Source organism: Leucopleurus acutus (assembly GCF_964270905.1).
Source record: "Leucopleurus acutus genome assembly, chromosome: 21".
In the NCBI taxonomy this organism is placed as follows: Eukaryota; Metazoa; Chordata; class Mammalia; order Artiodactyla; family Delphinidae; genus Leucopleurus; species Leucopleurus acutus.
The window spans coordinates 19,812,675-19,837,478 of NC_139163.1; the positions used below are offsets into that span (position 1 = coordinate 19,812,675).

The window sequence follows — 24,804 nt, forward strand, 5'->3', positions numbered from 1 at the left end:
CCTCTCTACATTTGCTTTCTATGTAATATACTGCATGATCAAATCTAAACCCTGGAATTTTTCTGGGCTGCATGGAACAATGTCTATAATTGTCATCACATGGTGATCTCATTCTATCAGAGAGCATGGCCATGGTAAATAAAAGATAAACCAGGAATTAAATCTCTATTTTACAAAAATCGGTAATTAGCAAAATCATTGTATGATCCACAGATGAATTTTGCTTCAGTTTTTTGACCATGTACAATAAACCTATGAGGATGTCTTATCTGGGAAAAATTAGCTGCTTCAGCAAAGTCTAGTTTAGCCACTTTATATTTACCGGCTAAATTCTTAAATTTCTCTACTCTGTCTTTAAACCATTCTGCCTTTGCTTAGAAACCTGATAGCTTCACATCCAAGCAGGTATCTTTCTCTGCTGAGCAAATTGCTATTATTCTTTAGAACTCTGCATCCTCAGGGGTGAGTGGAAGGCTGGTTATTTAACTTCACTGATCTTCCGATGTGGGGCTGTCTTTTAAAAAAAAAGAAAAACAACTCTGCTGTGTATTGATTTAGCAAGAGTAGTTTCTTTCTGACTTCACGAATACCGAATTCTGACTAGAAAATGAGCCCAGCATCTGTCCACAGTGTAGGGCACTGCGGTTGTGTGCCTGGGGGGCAGGTGCCTGGGGGGCAGGTGGCCTAACCTTCCAAAGAGGAAAAACTATAACTGTGCAAATCATGATAAAACAGCATATGCTCATGGAGAAAAATGAGCTCAGCAAGGGTTCCATGTTTTCCAATACAGTGCAAATTCTGAAGGGTATTCATCAAAAAAGGAAATGAAAGACAAAGAGAAGATGGGCGGGACTCAGTGTGTTCCAGGATTAGAGAAAATAACTGCTTCCTAGACATGGATATATGTTCAGGGTCATTGATCAAGGCCTGTGAGCCTGTGGGTGGCTAGAGGTGGAGCTGGGGGCTACTAGGCAAATAATAGCTTTATGAGACTCTGGTAACACATATGAACCATTCCTTTGTCCCAGGAGCTGGCTCATTCCCGTACCCCCCCCCCCCAAAGAAAAAACAGTCTTGAGAGTATCTGACACAAATGTCACTAATTCTACCTGTCGTCTTTTTGTTCTTCTGAGCTCTGCTCCTGTGTTCACTCACTCATGCCTTCTTCATTTGTGGTTTGTGTATCACACAGTAGGGACAACATGTATACCCCTGCAGATGTTTTTATGCTCTCTTAACTATCAGCCAAACTAGCAGTTGCTGACAGCAAGTTCTTCAACATCATTTTTCAAAAAAATTTTTTTTCTTAAAGAGAAGAAAAGTAGATTTTTCTCCAAGTCTTACAATTTCAAGCATCCTTTTTCCTCTGTCAAGAGACATCTTTTAAAAGCTCATGAAAAATAGGATCAACTCTCTCACCTTAGGGAGCCTTGATCCTATCCAGTGACCAGGCCACAGGAATTTTCAGATTAAATGCGTGTATGTTTCTGAAGCATGTTTAAATTAATTAAGAAAATAGACTTAAAATGCGTAATTTCATGGCTGCATGCATCAGCCTCCCAATACCTTGCCCCATGCTGAGGCCAAAGCTGGATAAGCCATTCAGGGAAAATAATTGAACCGTCATCTTTGTCCTCCAGATCCACACAGGCCTCTGGGTCTCTGTTACCTATGGAGCTATCTAATTTGAACCTCAGCTGGCCAAAATGTAATTGTCAACATATTCCTTGGGATAATGAAAAGGAATTTATTTCTGTAGGAATCTTGACATTTATTTACTTATTTTAATTTAGGCATATCTTTCTTTTTTGTTGTTTTTTAAATCACAATTTTATTTTTTTATAATTGAAATAGAAAACTATCCTTCCTTTAGCTATGTAAGCTATTTATATGTACCTGAAATAAATGGAAAGATAAAGTTGTAATTTTTGTATCAAGATAATTTTTATAAGGTAACATATTCTTTATATCCATGCAGAGATTCATAATTGTTCAGAAAAATTCCAAATTTTTTAGTAATTGCAAATTTTAGCAGTCCTAAATACTACACATCAGATTAAGCTGCATGTACTTGCATAGTGAAATAATTTGTAATCCTCTTACATTAGAGCAGTAAAAAAAATCAATTTTAGTTTTCACTAGTACATTAGGATTGTATTTATCTCTAGAATGAATACCAAAAACCACTTGCCGTACTATAGTGAGAAGTAGTAAATGGTGTGTAAATTGTTTAGGGAGTGTTATTGATGTGCACAAAGTGTATTTCACTTTCATTACAACTGTTGCCATTCAATACATGGAAATATGTGGCTGTTAACATCTCTTATTTGGGCAAACTTGACATGTTATTGCTCTCAAAATATTGTGTTTTCAGCACAGCACGTGTAGCTGCCAACCTGTTCTATGATGCTTCTTGGGGTCCATCATTATGACCAGTATTACACATGATCTCTATGGTTGATATGACCTTATTCTGTTTCTCATTTTGTGGAAAATAATATCACTCTGCTATTGAGATATCCAGCTGCAGAAAATCAAGAAAAAGGAGATGACTTTATACCACAGGTGAAAAACTGAGGGTAGATATAAACAATAATTTCCTGGCCATGAGAGTTGGTAAGTGTAGGCATGAGTTGTAAGGGAGAGATTTTGAAACAACATTCTCTCGAGATCAGTATAACCCAATTACATGCTTCTGTTGTTGTTGTTTGGTTGTTTGGTATAATATCTTTGTGATTCAATATAATAAACTAGTCCAGCAGATCTGTCAAACCAGACATTCTGCTGAGGCAATGTTCTTTTCTTCCAGTGCCCATGGTAAGTCAATTAGCTCTATACTTGAAAATTGAAAATGAATATAATAATAAAGTATTCATTTTAGTCATGAGAGTACTAAGTAAAAGTTGGTGGCATCCAACTGCAACTTAATTTGATTAGACGTGTTCACAAGCCAGCAAAAGAAAGAATGGAAACTTAAGTGCCATTTATGAAGTGAAGATTGAGAGGAAGGTCATGAATGTTGTGACTGAAAAGTCAAGAGTACCCAGATATGGATAATAATTGAAGCAATCAATTAATTGAATAAATTAGAAAAAAAAATCTTAGAGGCTTATATGATGAGTGGGATGAATGTTGGATGAAGGGAAATCCCAGGAGAAGCTGGATTGAATATCTTAGTTTTTAAGGATTGAAAAGGAACTGGGACATTTTTAGTTCAACCATCCACGTATTTCTAGAGTTCACTCTACAATGTTCTCTCTATTTGGTCACTCAGCATCTGCTTAAATCCTCCTTTGGTTGATAAGCAAACCATCCCATTATATCACTGGATAGTTTTGTTGTTATTGATATCTTGGTATCTTGTTGCAATCTTCCTGTATGTTAACTCCAGTCTTAGGATCCTAATTCCATTCTTTCAGTCTGACATCAATTTATCAATTAATCAAGACCACAATATGTTCCAATATACACACATATACATACATATATAAACAAACATGCACAAGTATACACATATATATACTTTTATACATATACACATCAAGGATATATATATCTTTGATCATATTGCGTTTTAATGTCTAAAGATCAGAATATGTAAGAGATTCTTATGCAATCCCTTTGGTTTCCTTAGTTGTGACTTCCTTTTTTCATCTCATATTCTCTTTATTACATATTTATATGTTTACAAGATGATCAACCCTTTTATGATATCTTTCTGTTTATGGCTGTTGTCTATAGAGTCACTGATACCTTTTATCATATTTTCTTTTAGTGTACCTTTCTAAAGTTGAGATTGCACATAATACTATATTTAGCTTTCTGCTTTCTCACTTTTTAAAGCTAAATGTTTTTTTTAAACTTTTGACTTTTCTTTGCCACTCTTTTTTTTTTTTTAAAGAAGATGTTGTGGGTAAGAGTTTATTAATTAATTTATTTATTTTTGCTATGTTGCGTCTTCATTTCTGTGCGAGGGCTTTCTCTAGTTGTGGCAAGCGGGGGCTGCTCTTCATCGCGGTGCGCGGGCCTCTCGCTATCACGGCCTCTCTTGTTACGGAGCACAGGCTCCAGACGCGCAGGCTCAGTAGTTGTGGCTCATGGGCCTAGTTGCTCTGCGGCATGTGGGATTTTCCCGGACCAGGGCTCGAACCCGTGTCCCCTGCATTAGCAGGCGGATTCTCAACCACTGTGCCACCAGGGAAGCCCTAAAGCTAAATGTTTTTAAAGTTAATTCGGGCGGAATATGAAATAATATACTTTTTCTGATTCTTAAATCCTGTACTCCTTCTAATACTTTGGTAAATGACACATCACACATCCCCATCTCACACTTGTAACTATTTATTCCTTTTTTTTAAATCTTCATCAGTAACCAAGTGATATATTATCTATAGCCATTACCAATCTACCTAAGATGGCTAAAGTGTGTATGCAATATGCTATCATCTGTGTGTCCATCCAAAAACTTGCTACTCCCACAGTTTTCTTCATTTCACTTTCTAATAGGACCATTACTTTGGAATGAACTTTCCCATCTCCATTTATCCAACCAGTTCTTATATTTATCAAACCTGTGTCCTAATCTCAGATGCATTTTATTTCTTACTCAGAATCTATGGATATGGATAAACATATGTGAAGCTTAAATATGAACTAACCATATTTCATTGATTTTTAATTGTTTTTTTCTCCTCTCCTTAGCATGTTTATCACAAAATATTTTCTTTCTATATGACCTTGTTTATTGTCTGTTCTCCTCTCCACAAATGGAATATAAGCTCCGTGAAACCAAGGGTTTTTGACACTTTTTCCACTGCTGTATTCCCAAAGCAGAGGATAATCCCTTCCAGACAATTAGCCCTTCACAAGTATTTGTGGGATAAATGTCAGTCTTTAATATTACCTGCGTTGAAAACCAGTTAGCTGTTCATTTCACTATGATGTGTGCCTTTCCAAAGGCCCAGCTTGACCTAGGAAGAATTGAGGCAAAACTACTAGTTATCCCAGGTCTCTTTGCTACTATTTAAGGTCTCATAAGCACAGGGGATGGTTCGTGGTCTATGCAGTGGTATTTATTAACTTCTACATTGAAAAAGCAGTTTTGTGTTCTGAACACCAAGGTTAATAATTCCCAGTGGCTCCTGATTTAAGAGCCAACACATTCCAAGAAGGCAGGCCCAACCTTGATTATCCATTATCAGTGGTACAGAGAGCTGCCATTATTAACATTTATCTAATATGAAATATTTTATCCTACAAAAGAATATACATATATATATATATTTAAGGCACAAATGATTATAATAACAATCATAAACAATGAAATGAACACTGTGCCACATCCCCCAGTTATAAAAATAAACATTACCAATGTCTCCTAACTCCATCTATAGAGAACCACGTTCCTGAATGTTTTTTTCTTGATTTATTTAGTTTCATGTGAGTGTATGCATGTGTATAAACCTCAAACATTATATTGCTTTTAGGTCAGCAGTCTGTTTGCAAGATTTATTCCTGTTGATGTGTATAGCTGCAATTTATTTAGTTACTGCTGTAAATTTCATTATGAGTCTACCTTATTTATTTATCAATTTTCCTTTTGAGTTATCTCCAAAGTATTTTTTGTTGTTTAATTTGCTCTCACAAACAGTGATCCTAAGAATATTTTTGTATATTGATAAGTGTAGTTGCAAATGTACAAGAGTTTCTCTAGGTTCTAGAGTCTAGAGTGTATGTCTAGAAATACTGGCTTTTAACATGAATTTTTTTCCCTAAAGTGATTGAGTCAGTTTGCTACCACCACGAGCAACCTGTAAGGGTTTCTTTTGTTCTCCTTAACTCTTAACAGAGAACTGCCAGCTAAACTAAACTGCTACCTCTTAAGCCACAAATCTGACAGCCAGCTATCTCATAAAGATCCTCTTTGTTTATTGGTTCGTTTGTTTATCTGGGTGTCCCTTTCTGACAGATTTATTCCTTTATTTTTAGTCATATGTCTTATCTCTGCAATAGGATTTACTATGTTGTATTAGATGTATAATTATGGTTCATCTAAATATGTACTCTTCTCCACCCGTTTTCCCAAAGCCCCATTAATGTGGGAATTCCTCATGGAGCAGAATCGGGTCTTATTATCTTTTTTATCTTGGTATCTTTGCCAGGCACATAGTAGGTAATACATTATTTTCAGTTGACCATTACATCACTTATTACAATCCCTCTAGAAAACGTAATCAGAACCTCAAGTGTGAGAGAAACTCACTGTGTTTCCTGACTTCCAGCCTCTCTTGGGAGGGAACCTTCTGCAGTGGAGGCTCAGCCTGCCCACCACAATCATAACTTCCCCAAGTCTCTTCATTTAGCAATTGAAATCAATGGAATATTGAGATTGTCTAGAGAAATTTGTTGACCCAGCTTGGTCTCATCTTAAGGATATTTACGATTTTCTAAATTTACTTTGATTAAAAAAAATAAAAAGATACAAATAAAAATAAAAGGTACAAATAATTAGTGGGGACAAAATAAGTCCCCACTAATTATAAACTAGTCTCCGGTTACTGAAAAAAGATGAAATGGATCAATAACAGGAGAAAGTAGAAAAGGGGAAGAATTTTATTCAAGTGGCCCACAGGGCAAAAGCAGGGGTGTGGGTTTTTATTTGCATTTCTCACAGAATTGTTATAAAACATGGACTCAGAATCAGACTTTCAAAACTTCTGAAGCTTATGCTCTTTATTCATTCCTTTCAAAAACCCACAGACATATCACCATCTGTTTTGTGTATGCAACAATTTAAGAACAGAACATGAATTCATTTTTATAACCATAACTATTATATAACCAAGGAAAAAGCTTGAGTCTCTACTACATATTGTTAAGATATTTTCCCATAGAAAATTGGTGTCAGTAGCAGATTCCCTTAGATTGCTTGTACTGCCAAAAACACCTCTCACCATCCATGAGCAGTGGTTAAACGAATGAACTTTGGACCAGACCTTTGCATCCAAATCCTGGTTTTACCGCTGATTCGCTATGCTACCTTCAACAAATTAAACTGTGGTTCAGTTTCCTACTCTGTACAATGGGTGCAATATTATTCTTTTTATTAGATCGTTGTAAACGTCAAAACAATTAAAATAATGAAAGTTCTTCAGAAGTGCCTGGCATATCCTAACAGCTAAGATGTTGCCATTATTATTATTATTATTATTACTCTTATTTCTGCTGTTCTGACTTCTCAGTTATTCCATACATCATGTGAGTTAACGATTTTTTCTATTAATGTTGAGCATAAAACAGTCCTAGAAATGTAAAAAGGTCTAAAAACATGTGTATTAATGAATAAGTAGTAAAGAAATGAGGGTGTTTATAATCTTGTTTCATACTAATCATATGCATAAAGGTTAAGAGCATGAGCTATGGAGACAGACAGCCTGATTCCCATTCTGGCTCCAGAACAGCTGCTTAGAAGGATGGTCTTGTGTGTCACTTAACCTCTCTAACTCCAGTTTCTTCATCTGCAAAATGGTCGATGGTGTTGACCCATAGACATATTAGAAGTAATAAGCCAGTGAACTCTTATAAAAGTGCTTAACATAGAGCCTCAGAGTAAGTACTAATTAGTGCTAGCTATATGTAATGACCTACATTATTTCCAGGCTGTGATTAGCTGTTCATAATGATCAGCTGTTCATAATTAGTTATTTATTTTATAGGATACATTGTATAAGAGAAAATGTCTTACTTCCTTGGGATGATGGATGGATAATAAAGATTTCTTTTGAAATTCTAAGTTGACTCTCAGATATAAAAATTTACCCAAAACTTTTAAGAGGAACAGTTCAGCTGTCAAAACGTCATCATGGTTTGGATGACCCTAAGACGTTTAGTTTGAAAATGTGCATTACCTGAAAGGGACCCTACTGGCCTGTCTGAATGATGGAGTTTATTTTCCAGAGAGAGCTAATCTCTTTTTTGAACCATTTTGACAAATATACTACTTAAAAATTGGATGACAGAGTGGGATTTCTGTTTTTGATCCTAAATGTTCTGAGTTTCTTTAACGTTCAGAGCTTTAAATGCTTACCTGATAGAGATATTGCATTCTGAATTATAGCCCTTAGGTTATAACCTTTAGATCTGGGAGTGAAAGTTTGAGATGCCCGGCAGCCCATATTTATTTAGCATGTCGTTTGCATTCAGCCAGATTATATGCTTTATAGACCAGACCTTACTGAATTTCACAACACTGCAAAGTAAATATTATATCCCCTTTGGCAGTTGAAGACACAGAGGCTTAGGGAAATTAGATAAACTTCCCCAGGTCACACTGATGAGCAAGGTTAGAAGCTTGGGCTCTACAATTTTAAAGTTCATGCTCTTTTTGCCACGTTTCATTGCATTAATGTTATCAAGATTCGGTTAAAATTAAATTAGTTCAATGTTCTTCATTAAATAATTTACTTTCCTGTCTACTTTAGTGCATTCACACAATACCATTAGATACATAACTATGACATCACTGCTTTTTAAGTATATTTAATATTCATTGGACAAAAGATACCTCAATCCTCTGAACTATTTTAATTTAATGGGGAAGTGTGCCTAATCTCTCATAGTCAGTGAGTAATTAGAACAGTGAAAACTCTTCTGTAAGTTCCAAACATGACTATCTTTTGAGTTTGCCAGAATGAGCATTAAGCTTAATTTCTGGATAGAGAAATGGTGCTTATTAATGGCACCTTTATAAAAGGGACAATGATTTTCATAAAGGCTGTTTTATCCCTGTGTGACTCCGATCTAGTCTTTGCCCTCGTTAAACTATATTTTGCTGAGGAGTAACTAATTGCTCATGATGAAAAACCATTCTGAAGGTGATTTAGGACCATAGCTTTTGTCCACCTTTCTGGGCTGCCATTTCCATTTTTTCCAGTTAATTCCTCAGTACATGAATCATGGCTCCCGCCCCAAGCCAGGGTGGGTGGGGCACTATCTTCTGTGGCATGACGACCACTCCACAGGGGGAGTGCCAGCAGTGGGAGCCCGCCTGCCGGAGAGCCATCCGGCCTGCACCGCCCCTCCGTGTGGCGTGTGTGGCTTTACTACAGAATTTATGAGAGTGAAGAGTACAGTTAATGTTGCAAGACTGCTTCCATTATAGCCCTCTGTTTGTACCTCCTCATAATTTTCTGACAAATTGTCCCTCTCAGGTGAAATCATTCATGCTTAGTCTTAGCCTAGCAGGACATTTCCTTCCCTTGCCTTTAGAAAGAAAAATTTAGTCACTTTTATCCAAGTTCAAACAAGTACCAAGCAGTTACTCCTTTGACTGAATTAAAGTACAAAAACAGGGGCATAAGATAAACCGTGAGCTCTACATGGCATGTGCTAAATGAACTACATTAGAATACCAGATATTTTGCAGGAGAAAACAAAGAATTAAGAAAATTAGCCATTGAATAAAAAGTTATAGCAAGTACAGACTTGTTAGTTCCTATGTTTTTATAATACAGAGAGATGGAAAAGACTTTTTTTCAGTGCCTGTTTTACACAGAGAAGATGGAAATCCAGAAAGATAAAATCATCCACCCATGTTGGTGACTTGCAACCAGACTATAAAATATGTTAGATCACATTGAACTTAATGTAATAAGTGCATTGTGCTTATCCTCACATGTAATGGCGTATAGTATGACCTATACTTTGACTAACTTAGTAGGAAATTTAGAGGGAATTTTAAGTTTTAAAATGAAACAATGCTAATTATCTTAAGAAGAGTTAACATTTTGCTATTTTGTAAAAAAAATGAAGCAACCATTTGTTTTTCAGAAACATAATTGAAATGTCATATTTGTTTCTAAGAAAATATATTTTTTAATAAAAGTCATCTTTCAGGCAGGGATTCATATAAATTTAATTTAAATAATAATTTTACCATAGACCTTCTTGTTAGTTTGTAAACTCATTCCCAGATCAAATATATGTTAGTACTACATAATAAATTAATAGTACTATACAACATGTTAATACTATTTATTATAAGCAGATTTAGTTTGCTAAATAGTTTAATATTTAGTTTTAAATCTTTCCAGAAATTCACCATTACAGTGCCTCTGCAGATACTTACACTGTTTCAGAAGCTGTTTATATCAGCTGATGGCTATCATCTTTGGGGTAGCTCACAGCTTCCTTCCCAAAGCATGCATGATGGTCCATAATACAACTTCAACAGTGTTCAGCTGTATTCCAACTTGTAAATTCCACTGAATAATGTCATTAGAGAATTATATATCTGTTCTCTTGTGACTCACATATTTCTGCTATTGAAAATTGTGTATATTTCTGAGCTTAAGAAATTTTGAAATAGGCTAAGCCTCTGTTATCTCTCATATCCTCTTTATTTCTTCTTGATCAAGGGGTTAACTTAAACTAAACAGAAAAAGCACTGGGCATTTGTTAAAAGTCTTCATATAAATTGACCAAGTTTATCTCCTGATGCTAGTTTTAGTTTTAGTCGGAGGAGGGAAGTGTAAAACCTAAATTTCAGCATGACCCAAATATGCATGTGTGTGCACTCGTTACAAAAGAAGTATTTATTTTCAGTGTTCACTAACGTCCAAAAAATATGATTATTAAGAAGCAATACAAATTGCTTAAACAATGTGTAAAACCTGTGTGCATCTCCACTGTAATATGCCTTTTAATCTCACTTCCAGTGAGTTGCAATTTTGTGAATTGGACTCTGTTTTTCGGTTAACCTAGTTAATTTTTCTCTGATATGCTTCAGTCTTGATTGATGACTTAAAAGCAATCTTGTCACTTTATGTTTCTCTAAGAGCTCTGGTTAGTGAGCTGCAAAAAAACAGACAAAATAACCAGATTTGCACTAGGAAGACTCTTATAAATTTATTTAAAATACCTGAATACCTAGGTATTTAAAGAAACATAGGAATTGGTGTTAGTAAAGAAGGAAAGGGAACAAGTATTCATGCAACAGTTTGTTAGGTACTTTACATAATTTGTGTTACATAGTAGGACATTCCCATGAGATGCATATTATTATCTCTTTTAAAATAAAAAACTTTGTGCCCGAATTCATGTAATTAAAAAATGACTGAATTAATGTTTGAATATTTGTTTATCTAACACCGCAGGCCAAATTTGTGTCACCTGCTTAGGAATCATTCTACTGTTGATGTTATTCACACGTCAGTGTAGCCAAAATACAATTTTTCTACATAAGCAATATTCTACTATTCGACAATAATTTAATAAGTTCACATTTTTATAGGGGCATGAGATTGAATATTTTCTAGTTAATTTTGAAATGGGGTGAGGTTCTTACTTTACTGTCTGCTAATATTAGTTTATGTTCTGTTTCTCTATTTTTGATTCATTATCATATTCATAGTATATTAATTATAACAGAACTGCAGAATCATGATACTTGCTATAACTTTTTCTGCCATTTGTACAAATAAGAAATGTGAGCTCTGTTTTAACTGTAGGCATACTCAACTTTTCATATACTAACAGGCATTTTAAACAAGTTCAATGTATTGGTGATCTGTTGCCACAAGAATGCTGTGTAACGGACACAAATCCCAGTAGCTTAAAATAATCAACATTAATTTAAATCGGGAATCTGTGGATTAACTGGGTGATTCCATCGTCTGATGTTGGCAGCACTTCCTGATGGGTCTGCAGTCAGCTGTCCTAGCCAGCTTGTAGCTTGGCTGGTTTAGGATGCCTCATCCCCATACTTGACAGTCATTTCACTTGGATCACATGTCTTTCTTCCTCCAGTAAACTAGCCATTGTTAAACAGGTTAGAAGTTCCAAGGAAGAGCGTAGATATATGCAAGACCTCTAGATGTCTAAGACCCAAACTCGTTGGCCGTCATCACTCAAGTCTGAGCCTTCTATTAGCCAAAGAAAGTCACATGTGCAGTCGAGATTCATAGGATGAATAGACTCCACTTCACTTGTATCCTAAGAAATGCAATTAAAACAAGAGCTAAATATCTCTTTTATTTTTAGAATTTCAAATAGTCTTGATTTTTTTTTTTTACAGCACTTTTAGGTTCACAGCAAGTACAGAGTTCCCCCATGCCCTCTGACCCCACACATGTACACCATCAACATCCCCACCAGAGAGGCACATGTGTTAAAATCAGTGGACACATCATGGATTACCCAAAATGCATAGTTTACATCAGGATTCACTCTTGATGTTATACATTCTGTGGGTTTGGACAATTAAATAATGACGTGTCAAACATGATATAATAGTATCATACAGAGCAGTTTCACTGATATAAAATTCCTCTGTGCTCTACCTATTCATCCCTGCCTCTCCACTAATACCGGAAATCCCCAAAACCTAGCAACCCTCCATAGTGTTGCCAGTTTTCTGGTGCGTTTCATAGTGTGTTTTCTAGAATGTTGTGTTGTTGAAATTATACAGCATGTAGCCTTTTCAGATTGGCTTTTTTCACTTGGTTAAACGCATTTAAGTTTCCTCCACGTATTTCATGGCTTGACAGCTCATTTCTTTTTAGTGTTAAATAATTGTCTGGATGTACCACAATTTATTTATACATTCACCTACTGAAGGGCATGTTGATTGCTTCCAGGTTTTGGCAATCATGAATAAAGCTCCTGTAAACATCCATGTGCAGGTTTTTGTGTGAACGTAACTTTTCAATGCCTTTGAGTTATACCAAAGAGCATGATTGTTGGATCATATGGTAGGAGTATGTTTAGTTTTGTGAGAAACTGCCAAGCGGCCATCCACGGTGGCTGCACCATTTTGCATTTCCACCAGCGGTGAATGGGGGTGTTTGTTGCTCCACATCTTCACAAGCATTTGGTGTTGTCAGTGTTTTAAGTACCATTTTCAAACTTATCAAATTACCATATATTTATTATTTTCCCGTTAGTACTGGTTTACCTGCAGAAATATTACACACTTTAGTATGTCTATATTCAATATATATGTGTATATATGTGCATGTGTATGTGTGTATCTATATTTAGATGCAAATACACCACATACTTACTTTTATAATCACCAGATATCCTACAGCTTAAAGATAGTTACCCTGAAGTTTTATTAAAAGTAATGACAATATTAAGTCATTGATTGACAGCACAAAAGGGTTTTTCCTTTCCTTTATAAAGAATAATTTGAAACTTGTACCATTGTTTAGAATTCTAGGCCTTTAGAGTAACTTGACATCAGGTATGTACCCTAAGAAAATAATCAGAAGAGTAGAGAAAAATTTATGTCCAAATAAGTATATCTTCTATATGTAAAAAGCAACATAAAGATCTAAACACAAGAGGGAGTTAAGGTTATAGTAATAAATTTATGTATGCAATATTAATCATTAAAAATTAAGTTCCAAAGTCATAATAATGATTTTGAATAAGTGTTTATCCTATAGAATCAAGTAAAAAGACATATTTAAAATAACATATGCAGTATTATATCATCTCTAAAAAGAGTTGCTTAGAAAAATATTGGTTTGGCCAAAAAGCTCGTTCTGGTTTTTGTATGTTACAGAAAAACCTGAACGAAATTTTTGGCCAACCCAGTATCTTAAATAAAAGCAAAATATTAAATAGCAATTACCTTTTAGTGGTGCTCTTATAAGTTTCTTTTTCCAACTTTCTTCTTGTACTTTTTTGTAAACTTTATTCAGTGGCTATGTATTTTATAATCAGTAGAAATCTGTGTGAACCATAGTGAGTTCACTATACTCAATATAAAAAGGCTTGTTTTCTTCTCTGGAATTAAATCCAAAACTATGGGTTATTAGTGAAAATCTAAATGTTTTAAAGACCTTATGAAATAATACTTAATGGGAACTTAAAAATACTACTGTGCCAATTGTCTTGTTTTACTTAAGAAAATGGAGAAATTAGTATTTCATTTTCAGAGACAACAAGCTATTTTCTTTAGGATGAAATTAGACTTTCATCTGCCAAGATGGGACCAATCCATATTTTACAAAAGACACACCTGATCCTAGATCAGCACCTTTTTCTGATGTCTGCCTTCTAAAAATAATATTAAGTGCATCAGAAAAATCTTACTGACCTGGAAAAACCCATATGGAAATCTAATCTTTAGTTATGAGCCATTGAATGTTAGATCAAGAAATATTTTCATTTTCCTCATCAATGATTTTTATATGAAAGTGAATTTAGTCCCTAGGAAACAGATTAAGCTGTGTAACTAGACTTCTGACCTCTATTTTCCCTTTGGGTGGGAAGAAGCCTAACCTGACTGCCCTGATTATATTTTATTAATGATGAAAGTACTTGACTTTCCCTCTGGCTGACTAGGTCTGATTCCTATACATACAGTGATATATGTGCGTATTTTAAAACAGGGCGTTGCTTTCTGCTTTTTTCAATTGGTAGCTTCATTCAGTTAACTTGACTTGATAATTTTGTTGTGCATATTCTTTACTTTTGCTTAAATCCAAAATAAACTTATAAGTCTTATAAAGTAGCAAAACTTATGTAGTTCTACCACAACCACTGTGTGGACTACCTGCTTCATTTATTTAACTGATGTACTGTATCCAATCAAGACTCCTATTTAGAATTCAATCCATGTTTTGCATGAAGAGCTGTGTTCATGAAGCCAATAAACAATATATATTCAGTTCTTCCTAAAAATCATGTTTAAAGTAGCAAGTGCAATATACTATTATTCTGAAATAGTTTTCCAATTGTAATCTTATTTTAATAAAAATTGTGAAAGATAACAAATCATTCACTAAATAAACTTTTATTTGTATTTCCCCCCTTCTAAAAATAAATAACAGTGGTTTATTTCATTAAAATTGTGGATAGGAATTCTTCCTGGGAATCATTTATCTCTAGCTCTATAAAATTTCCTACTATTAATTCTCCTAGTACTTGAGTAATTTTATACTCATTTGGCCTAAGCCTTTTAAGTGTCTCCCAAATGGAGGAATACTGAGATTGGAGGCAAACAAAAATTGCTGATGCCTTACAAAGTTTCGCCAATCAGAAAAATCAAGCAACTATGGAGTTTGGTTGATAATGATGTGTTGATGTAGGTTCATCAGTTGTAATAAATGTGCCACTCTGGCTGGAATGCTGATAATGGGGAAGGGTGTCCATTTATGGGGGTAAGGGGTATATGAAAATCTCTGTATCTTTCATTACATTTTACTGTGAACCTAAAATGGCCATAAAAAAAGAAAATCTATTGACATTATATATAAAATATAAATATGTATACATTTTAAAAATCAACCAAAACCATATTCCTGTACTTAATAGAGCTCTGGCCTTCCAATACAAAATGTCATCTTAGTCATATCTACAGTAAAGAATAAATATATTCCCTTGATTGTTCACTAAACTATGAATCTTGTGTTATTCCAGGGGCATTAATGTTGTTCAAGTCAATTCAATACAACTATTTGTATTATTCCTTGTAGACAACATAGAGTGTAATTGGCTGATTTCTCTATTTTTTAGTTAAAAAATGCATTCTTAATGTTTTTTAGTAACCTGTTGGTAGTTTAGGTATTGGTATGTCACCTTAAAGAAATAATTATGGAAAAGTTAGACCTGTTTTGTTGCCATTCTCCATATTGAATGTTGTCCCCCAAATCCTCCTTTAGCCCTTTAATTCAAGTCTTTGTGATACAAGTCTATACCTATAGAGGTTCATTTTGAGATATGGTAAGCTAATATTTGCAACCCTAATTTTGCAAATTGTATGGCTATTGGAAGAAATTAACATGTGATTCATATTAGTTCTCATTTTTTCTCCTGTAATCAATATGGAGACACTGACTTTACTCTTTTTATTTTAGAAAAAAATAACTGCTATCATAGCATCTTTCCACCAAAGGCAACTGACACTCTTTTTTAGGGTCAAATGTATTACCTGACAAATTGATTTCTGATCGATGATGTAGCTCCATATTCTCAAAGAAGTCATGTAATTCAGTAAATGTGCAACAAGAAGTTTGATCATTCATTTTACCTTAATAATTTGTTTTATAAACTTTTGCTTATAAATTTTGTTTCATAAAGCTTCTGTTTCAGAAGATGTTATTTATAAACAAATATAGAAATTATCAACCTAAAATTTAAATCCATGATTCTGCGTCACTTCGGCATTGGCAGGGTATTGATGATTAATTGTTAAACATTGCTTTCCAGAATGCTGATAATTGGGTATTTGGGTAGCAAAATTGTAATTGCAAATCACCTATACTTGAATTCCAGCATGATTCTGACAGGCTCTTGACAGCACACAATCAGTGTCTGCTCACGGCCACATCACAGTCATAAGCAAACACATAAACAACAGGAAATAAAATCTTCATTTTGAATCATTACAAAATTAAATATTTCAAGCAATACTACTATATTCCAACTAATAACCTGAATCTAAATTCTGAAACTCCAAGCAGAATTTAACAGTGTCAGCGATGCAAACCTGTCCTGACCTTCTGTTCTTTTTTGGTCTCTCAAACAAAACCCAGGAGCTAATTAGCCAGTGTTTGTGCCTGAGAGGAAGGAAGGGAAAGAGCAGTATATAATGTGTAAATTCTAAACTTCAGGTGCCTTAAATCTTTCTTGAATTTCTTGCTTTTTCTGCTTATTCTTTCTAGATTAGAACGAGAATAGAAATTAGCCCTCAGATAAAGCTGTGTTAATAAACTAAGGTCAGGTAAGTTTTTAATGTAAATTCAATAACTTACATTCCAATAATTAGCAGAATTGGGAATGGGAAATATAGATTGTTGTTTTGAATGTATGGTTAATATTTTACAGGTGTTTACTTTCTCTGACCTCTAGCTTCACACAATTCTAATTACATTTTAAAAATTTACCTCCATTTTATTGCATTCCTATATATGGACTCGTTAATTCAATAAATATTTAGAATATAGCAAAAATGAATTCATTAAAGAACAGTGTGGGAAAATACACCTAAAATCAATCGAAACAATACTACATAAGGATAACTTTTTGGTATTAAATATTCATAATCAGCTTTTATAATCTGAGATTTCATGAATTTAAAATAGTCATTCATTAATGTTTTACAAATTTTATTTGGAAAACAACATTAGAATTATTTATGAGCTGACTTTTCTAAATTAATGGAATCTGCAAAATTAATGGGAAAGGTATATTTATGATATTAATGACACTACCATATTTTCTAGAGATAATTAAATTAAATTTGAAAATATACAGTATCTTGAAAATAAAATATGGAATAATATATTTTATCTTTATATAATGAATTTATAGCTTCATTTATTAATTGACACTTTGTCACATTATTTTCAGTGTAAGACAAACCATTATATTTCCCACAGAAATACTCTGGAAAATTATCTGAGCTGCCTGACTTAGAATTTATTATTTTCATCTCAGTGATTAAGCTAAGGATTTAATTCTATTTACAGTAATCTCCTCCTTAAAATTCTGTGTTTGAATGGTATTTTTAACCTTGCTTACAAGAGTGCAACATATACTACTTATAATTACAAAGAATCAGACTTTTATAATCCTAATTTCTGAAGGAGATAGTTCTCTAGAGAGTAACCTAATAGAGAATGTGTCTTGTTTGAGTTTTTTAATAAAATTAATAATGAATATATCAAATTTGGCATTAAGTATATATATTTAATATATAAATGGACAGCTGCCATTTGCTATGAAAAGAAATTGTTTGCCAATTAAGCACAGCCTGAGACAATGCCTGTTAATATAAATGCATCTATTAAAAATAGCAGTGAATTCTCCAGGATAGATCATATCTTGGGTCACAAATCAAGCCTTGGTAAATTTAAGAAAATTGAAATTGTATCAAGTATCTTTTCTGACCACAACGCCATGAGACTAGATATCAATTACAGGAAAAGATCTGTAAAAAATACAAACACATGGAGGCTAAACAATACACTACTTAATAATGAAGATATCACTGAAGAAATCAAAGAGGAAATCAAAAAATACCTAGAAACAAATGACAATGGAGACACAACGACCCAAAACCTGTGGGATGCAGCAAAAGCAGTTCTAAGGGGGAAGTTTATAGCAATACAAGCCCACCTTAAGAAGCAGGAAGCATCTCGAATAAACAACCTAACCTTGCACCTCAAGCAATTAGAGAAAGAAGAACAAAAAAACCCCAAAGCTAGCAGAAGGAAAGAAATCATAAAAATCAGATCAGAAATAAATGAAAAAGAAATGAAGGAAACAATAGCAAAGATCAATAAAACTAAAAGCTGGTTCTTTGAGAAGATAAACAAAATAGATAAACCACTAGCCAGACTCATCAAGAAAAAAAGGGAGAAGACCCAAATCAATAGAATTAGAAATGAAAAAGGAGAGGTAACAACTGACACTGCAGAAATAAAAGAGATCATGAGAGATTACTACAAGCAACTCTATGCCAATAAAATGGACAATCTGGAAGAAATGGACAAATTCTTAGAGAGGCACAACCTGCCAAGACTGAATCAGGAAGAAATAGAAAATATGAACAGACCAATCACAAGCACTGAAATTGAAACTGTGATTAAAAATCTTCCAACAAAGAAAAGCCCAGGACCAGATGGCTTCACAGGCGAATTCTATCAAACATTTAGAGAAGAGCTAACACCTATCCTTCTCAAACTCTTCCAAAATATAGCAGAGGGAGGAACACTCCCAAACTCCTTCTACGAGGCCACCATCACCTTGATACCAAAACCAGACAAGGATGTCACAAAGAAAGAAAACTACAGGCCAATATCACTGATGAACATAGATGCAAAAATCCTCAACAAAATACTAGCAAACAGAATCCAACAGCACATTAAAAAGATCATACACCATGATCAAGTGGGGTTTATTCCAGGAATGCAAGGATTCTTCAATATACGCAAATCTATCAATGTGATAAACCATATTAACAAACTGAAGGAGAAAAACCATATGATCATCTCAATAGATGCAGAGAAAGCTTTTGACAAAATTCAACACCCATTTATGATAAAAACCCTGCAGAAAGTAGGCATAGAGGGAACTTTCCTCAACATAATAAAGGCCATATATGACAAGCCCACAGCAAACATCATCCTCAATGGTGAAAAACTGAAAGCATTTCCACTAAGATCAGGAACAAGACAAGGTTGCCCACTCTCACCACTCTTATTCAACATAGTTTTGGAAGTTTTAGCCACAGCAATCAGAGAAGAAAAGGAAATAAAAGGAATCCAAATCGGAAAAGAAGAAGTAAAGCTGTCACTGTTTGCAGATGACATGATCCTATACATAGAGAACCCTAAAGATGCTACCAGAAAACTACTAGAGCTAATCAATGAATTTGGTAAAGTGGCAGGATACAAAATTAATGCACAGAAATCTCTGGCATTCCTATATACTAATGATGAAAAATCTGAAAGTGAAATCAAGAAAACACTCCCATTTACCATTGCAACAAAAAGAATAAAATATCTAGGAATAAACCTACCTAAGGAGACAAAAGATCTGTATGCAGAAAATTATAAGACACTGATGAAAGAAATTAAAGATGATACAAATAGATGGAGAGATATACCATGTTCTTGGATTGGAAGAATCAACATTGTGAAAATGACTCTACTACCGAAAGCAATCTATAGATTCAATGCAATCCCTATCAAACTACCACTGGCATTTTTCACAGAACTAGAACAAAAAATTTTGCAATTTGTATGGAAACACAAAAGACCCCGAATAGCCAAAGCAATCTTGAGAACGAAAGAAGGAACTGGAGGAATCAGGCTCCCAGACTTCAGACTATACTACAAAGCTACAGTTATCAAGACAGTATGGTACTGGCACAAAAACAGAAAGATAGATCAATGGAACAGGATAGAAAGCCCAGAGATAAACCCACGCACATATGGTCACCTTATCTTTGACAAAGGAGGCAGAAATGTACAGTGGAGAAAGGACAGCCTATTCAATAAGTGGTGCTGGGAAAACTGGACAGCTACATGTAAAAGTATGAAATTAGATCACTCCCTAACACCGTACACAAAAATAAGCTCAAAATGGATTAAAGACCTAAATGTAAGGCCAGAAACTATCAAACTCTTAGAGGAAAACATAGGCAGAACACTCTATGACATAAATCACAGCAAGGTCCTTTTTGACCCACCTCCTAGAGAAATGGAAATAAAAAGAAGAGTAAACAAATGGGACCTAATGAAACTTAAAAGCTTTTGCGCAGCAAAGGAAACCATAAAGAAGACCAAAAGACAACCCTCAGAATGGGAGAAAATATTTGCAAATGAAGCAACTGACAAAGGATTGATCTCCAAAATTTATAAGCAGCTCATGCAGCTTAATAACAAAAAAACAAACAACCCAATCCAAAAATGGGCAGAAGACCTAAATAGACATTTCTCCAAAGAAGATATACAGAGTGCCAACAAACACATGAAAGAATGCTCAACATCACTAATCATGAGAGAAATGCAAATCAAAACTACAATGAGATATCATCTCACACCAGTCAGAATGGCCATCATCAAAAAATCTAGAAACAATAAATGCTGGAGAGGGTGTGGAGAAAAGGGAACCCTCTTACACTGTTGGTGGGAATGTAAATTGATACAGCCACTGTGGAGAACAGTATGGAGGTTCCTTAAAAAGCTACAAATAGAACTACCATATGACCCAGCAATCCCACTACTGGGCATATACCCTGAGAAAACCATAATTCAAAAAGAGTCATGTACCAAAATGTTCATTGCAGCTCTATTTACAATAGCCCAGAGATGGAAACAACCTAAGTGTCCATCATCGGATGAATGGATAAAGAAGATGTGGCACATATATACAATGGAATATTACTCAGCCATAAAAAGAGACGAAATTGAGCTATTTGTAATGAGGTGGATAGACCTAGAGTCTGTCATACAGAGTGAAGTAAGTCAGAAAGAGAGAGACAAATACCGTATGCTAACACATATATATGGAATTAAAAAAAAAAAAATGTCATGAAAAACCTAGGGGTGAAACAGGAATAAAGACACAGACTTACTAGAGAATGGACTTGAGGCTATGGGGAGGGGGAAGGGTAAACGGTGACAAAGCGATAAAGAGGCATGGACATATATACACTACCAAACGTAAGGTAGATAGCTAGTGGGAAGCAGCCGCATAGCACAGGGAGATTAGCTCGGTGCTTTGTGACCGCCTGGAGGGGTGGGATAGGGAGGGTGGGAGGGAGGGAGATGCAAGCGGGAAGAGATATGGGAATATATGTATATATATGACTGATTCATTTTGTTGTGAAGCTGAAACTAACATACCATTGTAAAGCAATTATACTCCAATAAAGATGTTAAAAAAAAAAAAAAAAAAGAAATTTAAAATTACATGTTTAACATAAAAAAAAAAATAGCAGTGAATATTAATAGTCAAATGTTTTATCTTTCAAAGAAACTTATGCTTTTTATAATGGTAGCTTTAGTTATTCTGTTTATATTTAATCATGTAGTATCATAGATGGTCAAGATCTTATAATACAGTAAGTGGTTGGGATTATGTCTTTTTATTCAAAAAGTATAGTCTTTTATTTGGTGGATAACTATAATGAGTAAATTACCTCATTGTAGTCACTGAGGAAACAATACTAAATAATAAAATAGATAATTATGAGAATTACAAATCATAATGCTACTATTATTGACATGTTAACTAATTTCTCCTAACAACCCAAGAAAGCAGTTACTGTTATTAGCCCCACCTAGAGGTTAAATTAACTTGTCCAAAACACATGGCTAGTAAGTGGAGGAGCCAGAATTGTAACTCAGATCTAAGATGCCGTACTACTGTGGTTTTTGTTTATTCTTTACTGGATATATCCAAGATTATTTATTTATTTTTATTTTTAGATGAATAATAACTTTAACAGGCCTGCCTCACCAGCTCTAAATCTCCAGTTTAGTAATGGTTCAGTGTTCTTAAAGTAGAAAATCTTTCCTTTTTCCAATAAATTACATTTCATAATATATCTGGATTAATGTCATAATAGGGAAATGTTTTTGAGAAATGTTTATAAGCTCTCAATTGACATTTGAAGCTAGTTAGAATTAACAGGTTAAAAGACTAAGTGTACTGTGACAAATGGACGATAGCCAGACCACCTATGAGGGCAGAATTCTGACTCACAGCCTCTATAGCAATTAACCCAGAGTGGTCAGGACTTAGTCACTGACTGCCAGCTTTTTTATCTTTTGCCCCAGCTTCGAACTCAAGACAAAATCAAAGCAATCACATAAAATTCTCCACATCTAGTTAGTCCACCTCCAGCTTTCCCAGCTCAACAGCCTGTAATGACAGCATATTGAAGCCTTTTCTTTTTTCACTCTTAAGACTTCCCACTTTCTATCTGATTTAGAGGCTCCACCAAACTCAAATGATAGTGACAGATTTCTTTGTTAGGTCACCATAGAGCATTAACCAGAGTTCCCTGTGCTATACAGTAGGTTCTCATTAGTTATCTGTTTTATACATAGTATCATTAATGTATATATGTCAATCCCAGTCTCCCGATTCATCCCAGCCACCCCCCTTTCACCACTATTATCTAACATAGTTTTGGAAGTCCTAGCCACGGCAGCCTACTTTTCTTTTAAGACCTTTAAATGACTTGATGTAGCCTACCCACATTATGGAGGGTAAACTGCTTTACTCAAAGTCTACTGATTTAAATATTAGTCTCACCTAAAAATATCTTCACAGCAACATCCAGACCAGTGTTTGACCAAATGCATGGGTACTATGACACATGAAATTAATCATCATGTACTTCAAATAGCTTCCCGATTGACCCACCTCAAAGTCATTCTTCCTTACTGGAATTATAGTCAGCTTTCTAAATGCATAGTTGATAGGCCTTAAAAGTATTTCAAAGGCTTCTTATTGCCTAATAGGTAGAATCAAGTGGCTCCTTAGTGTGGCGTACAAAGTCTTTTACAACCTGATTTCTGCCTAACTTTCCTGCCTCATTTGCACCACTGAATATCCAAAATTTTATGCTCCAATAATGGACATCTGCTGGTAGATGCTCTTCCTTTTATTGTTCCTTCCTCCTGGAAGACATTTCTGTGTGTGTCTAAGAGGAAAATCTTAATCATTCTTCTAACCTCTGCTCTGACACTAGCCCCTGGGGTTGGATTTATATTGTTCACATCCACAGTTTGGGTCCTTGGTGCTCCACGGAATCTAGAGTGTTCCACTCTCACCCCATTTATATCACCTGCTTATGTTTCATCCTCTCCCACTTGACTATGGAATTCCTGAAGGCAAAGCTTGTCTGTTATTTGTATTTATATTCTCAGTAATTAAACATAGCTTCACATAAAATTGTGCACAATAAATCCTTCTTTAAAATTACCTCAGCTAAACATTGAAATCAGACGGAAACATGGCTATAAATAAGTAAAGATACCAAAAACAAATGTGGGATGGAAGAAAAGCTGATATGTTTCAATAACTAAACTATTGTAACAAAGGAAAATGTGTATTTGAAAAGATGTACAAGATAGACCATCTTGACATACATTTTAAAATTATGTTCTCTCAGAGTGAAAGACGTCTAGTTGACCTAACCACTTTTAGGGGTATCTCTCATGAACCATTTAGAATGGAGAGGAGTACAGGAGTCAGATTTATGACTGACCTCATAATCTCTATGATGGAAAAAAATAAAACAATTGCACTTGTTAATAGACGTCTTCCTCTATTTTTATCTGTTCAATCTTATACTCCCCTTTCTCCTGACAAGGAAAGAAAGCTTGGCCACCCATGTTACACTCCTCCATAGAAACTATAACAGCTTTTTAGAGTTCACAAATATTTTTTTCTTGTGTTACTAATCTCTGTGTGCAAACACTAAATGACTGGGGATATTAAGTAAAACAATTGAATATTCAGATTCATATCAGCATCTTTGTTTTATCATATTTTGAAATAACTGCTATAAATTGTCTCCTATTAACTGCTTTAAACAGTAAGTCATAGTAAGAGAGAGTAGTCTCTGAGGAACAGGAAGAAGAAGGTAAAAAGAGATTTACCAGTTCAGGAAGGAGGTCTCAAGAAGTGAAAGACGTTAGCAAGAGGAAGTTAGATGCTAGAGTTCTTAAACTTTTAATTTTTAAAAAATACATCTTTATTTCTCAAATTCCAAGCTTTATTTAGTGATTTCATCTGCATCATTTAAGAAGGTCAGTGACCATTACAAAGAGAAAACCTCACACATCCTAGGAGCCACTAAGAAATTACTATTTCAAAGACTATGCAAATACAGAATAATAAGAAAGCTTCCAATTTAGTCTAATAGATATCTAACTTTTTGTCTATATTAAATTGGAAGTTAATGGATTAAAAACTCTTAGTCTATCTCAAGCAGCTATCTTTTAATCCATTAAAAAGAAAAAGACCAGATGGCTTAAGGTTTAAAACACCCATAAATACATATTATTTTATATCTATATATATATTTTAACATCTTTATTGGAGTATAATTGCTTTACATTATTTTAAGGACTTCCTCCTTAGTGGATAGTCTTCTAACCTTCCAATGCAAATACACATGACGATTTGCACCAACTCTTACTAGCCCAGGAAAATCCCCTAGCATTTTCTTTCACTTACACTTAAACTATTAAGTGGTAGGTAAGTAAGATTTAGAACTTAAACTCACAAAAGAAAAGTGTTTGGTTTCTTTATCCTCACTTTGGAGGA

The 24,804-nt window shown here is 34.5% G+C and overlaps 1 protein-coding gene across 3 annotated transcripts in view; it reads left to right on the plus strand.

Annotated features, from left to right (window-relative positions):
• SGCZ (sarcoglycan zeta) overlaps positions 1-24,804 on the plus strand; it is a gene marked incomplete at both ends in the record, with an annotated part of 909,187 nt that overhangs the window by 585,507 nt on the left and 298,876 nt on the right. The gene's annotated exons all lie outside the window — the stretch shown is intronic.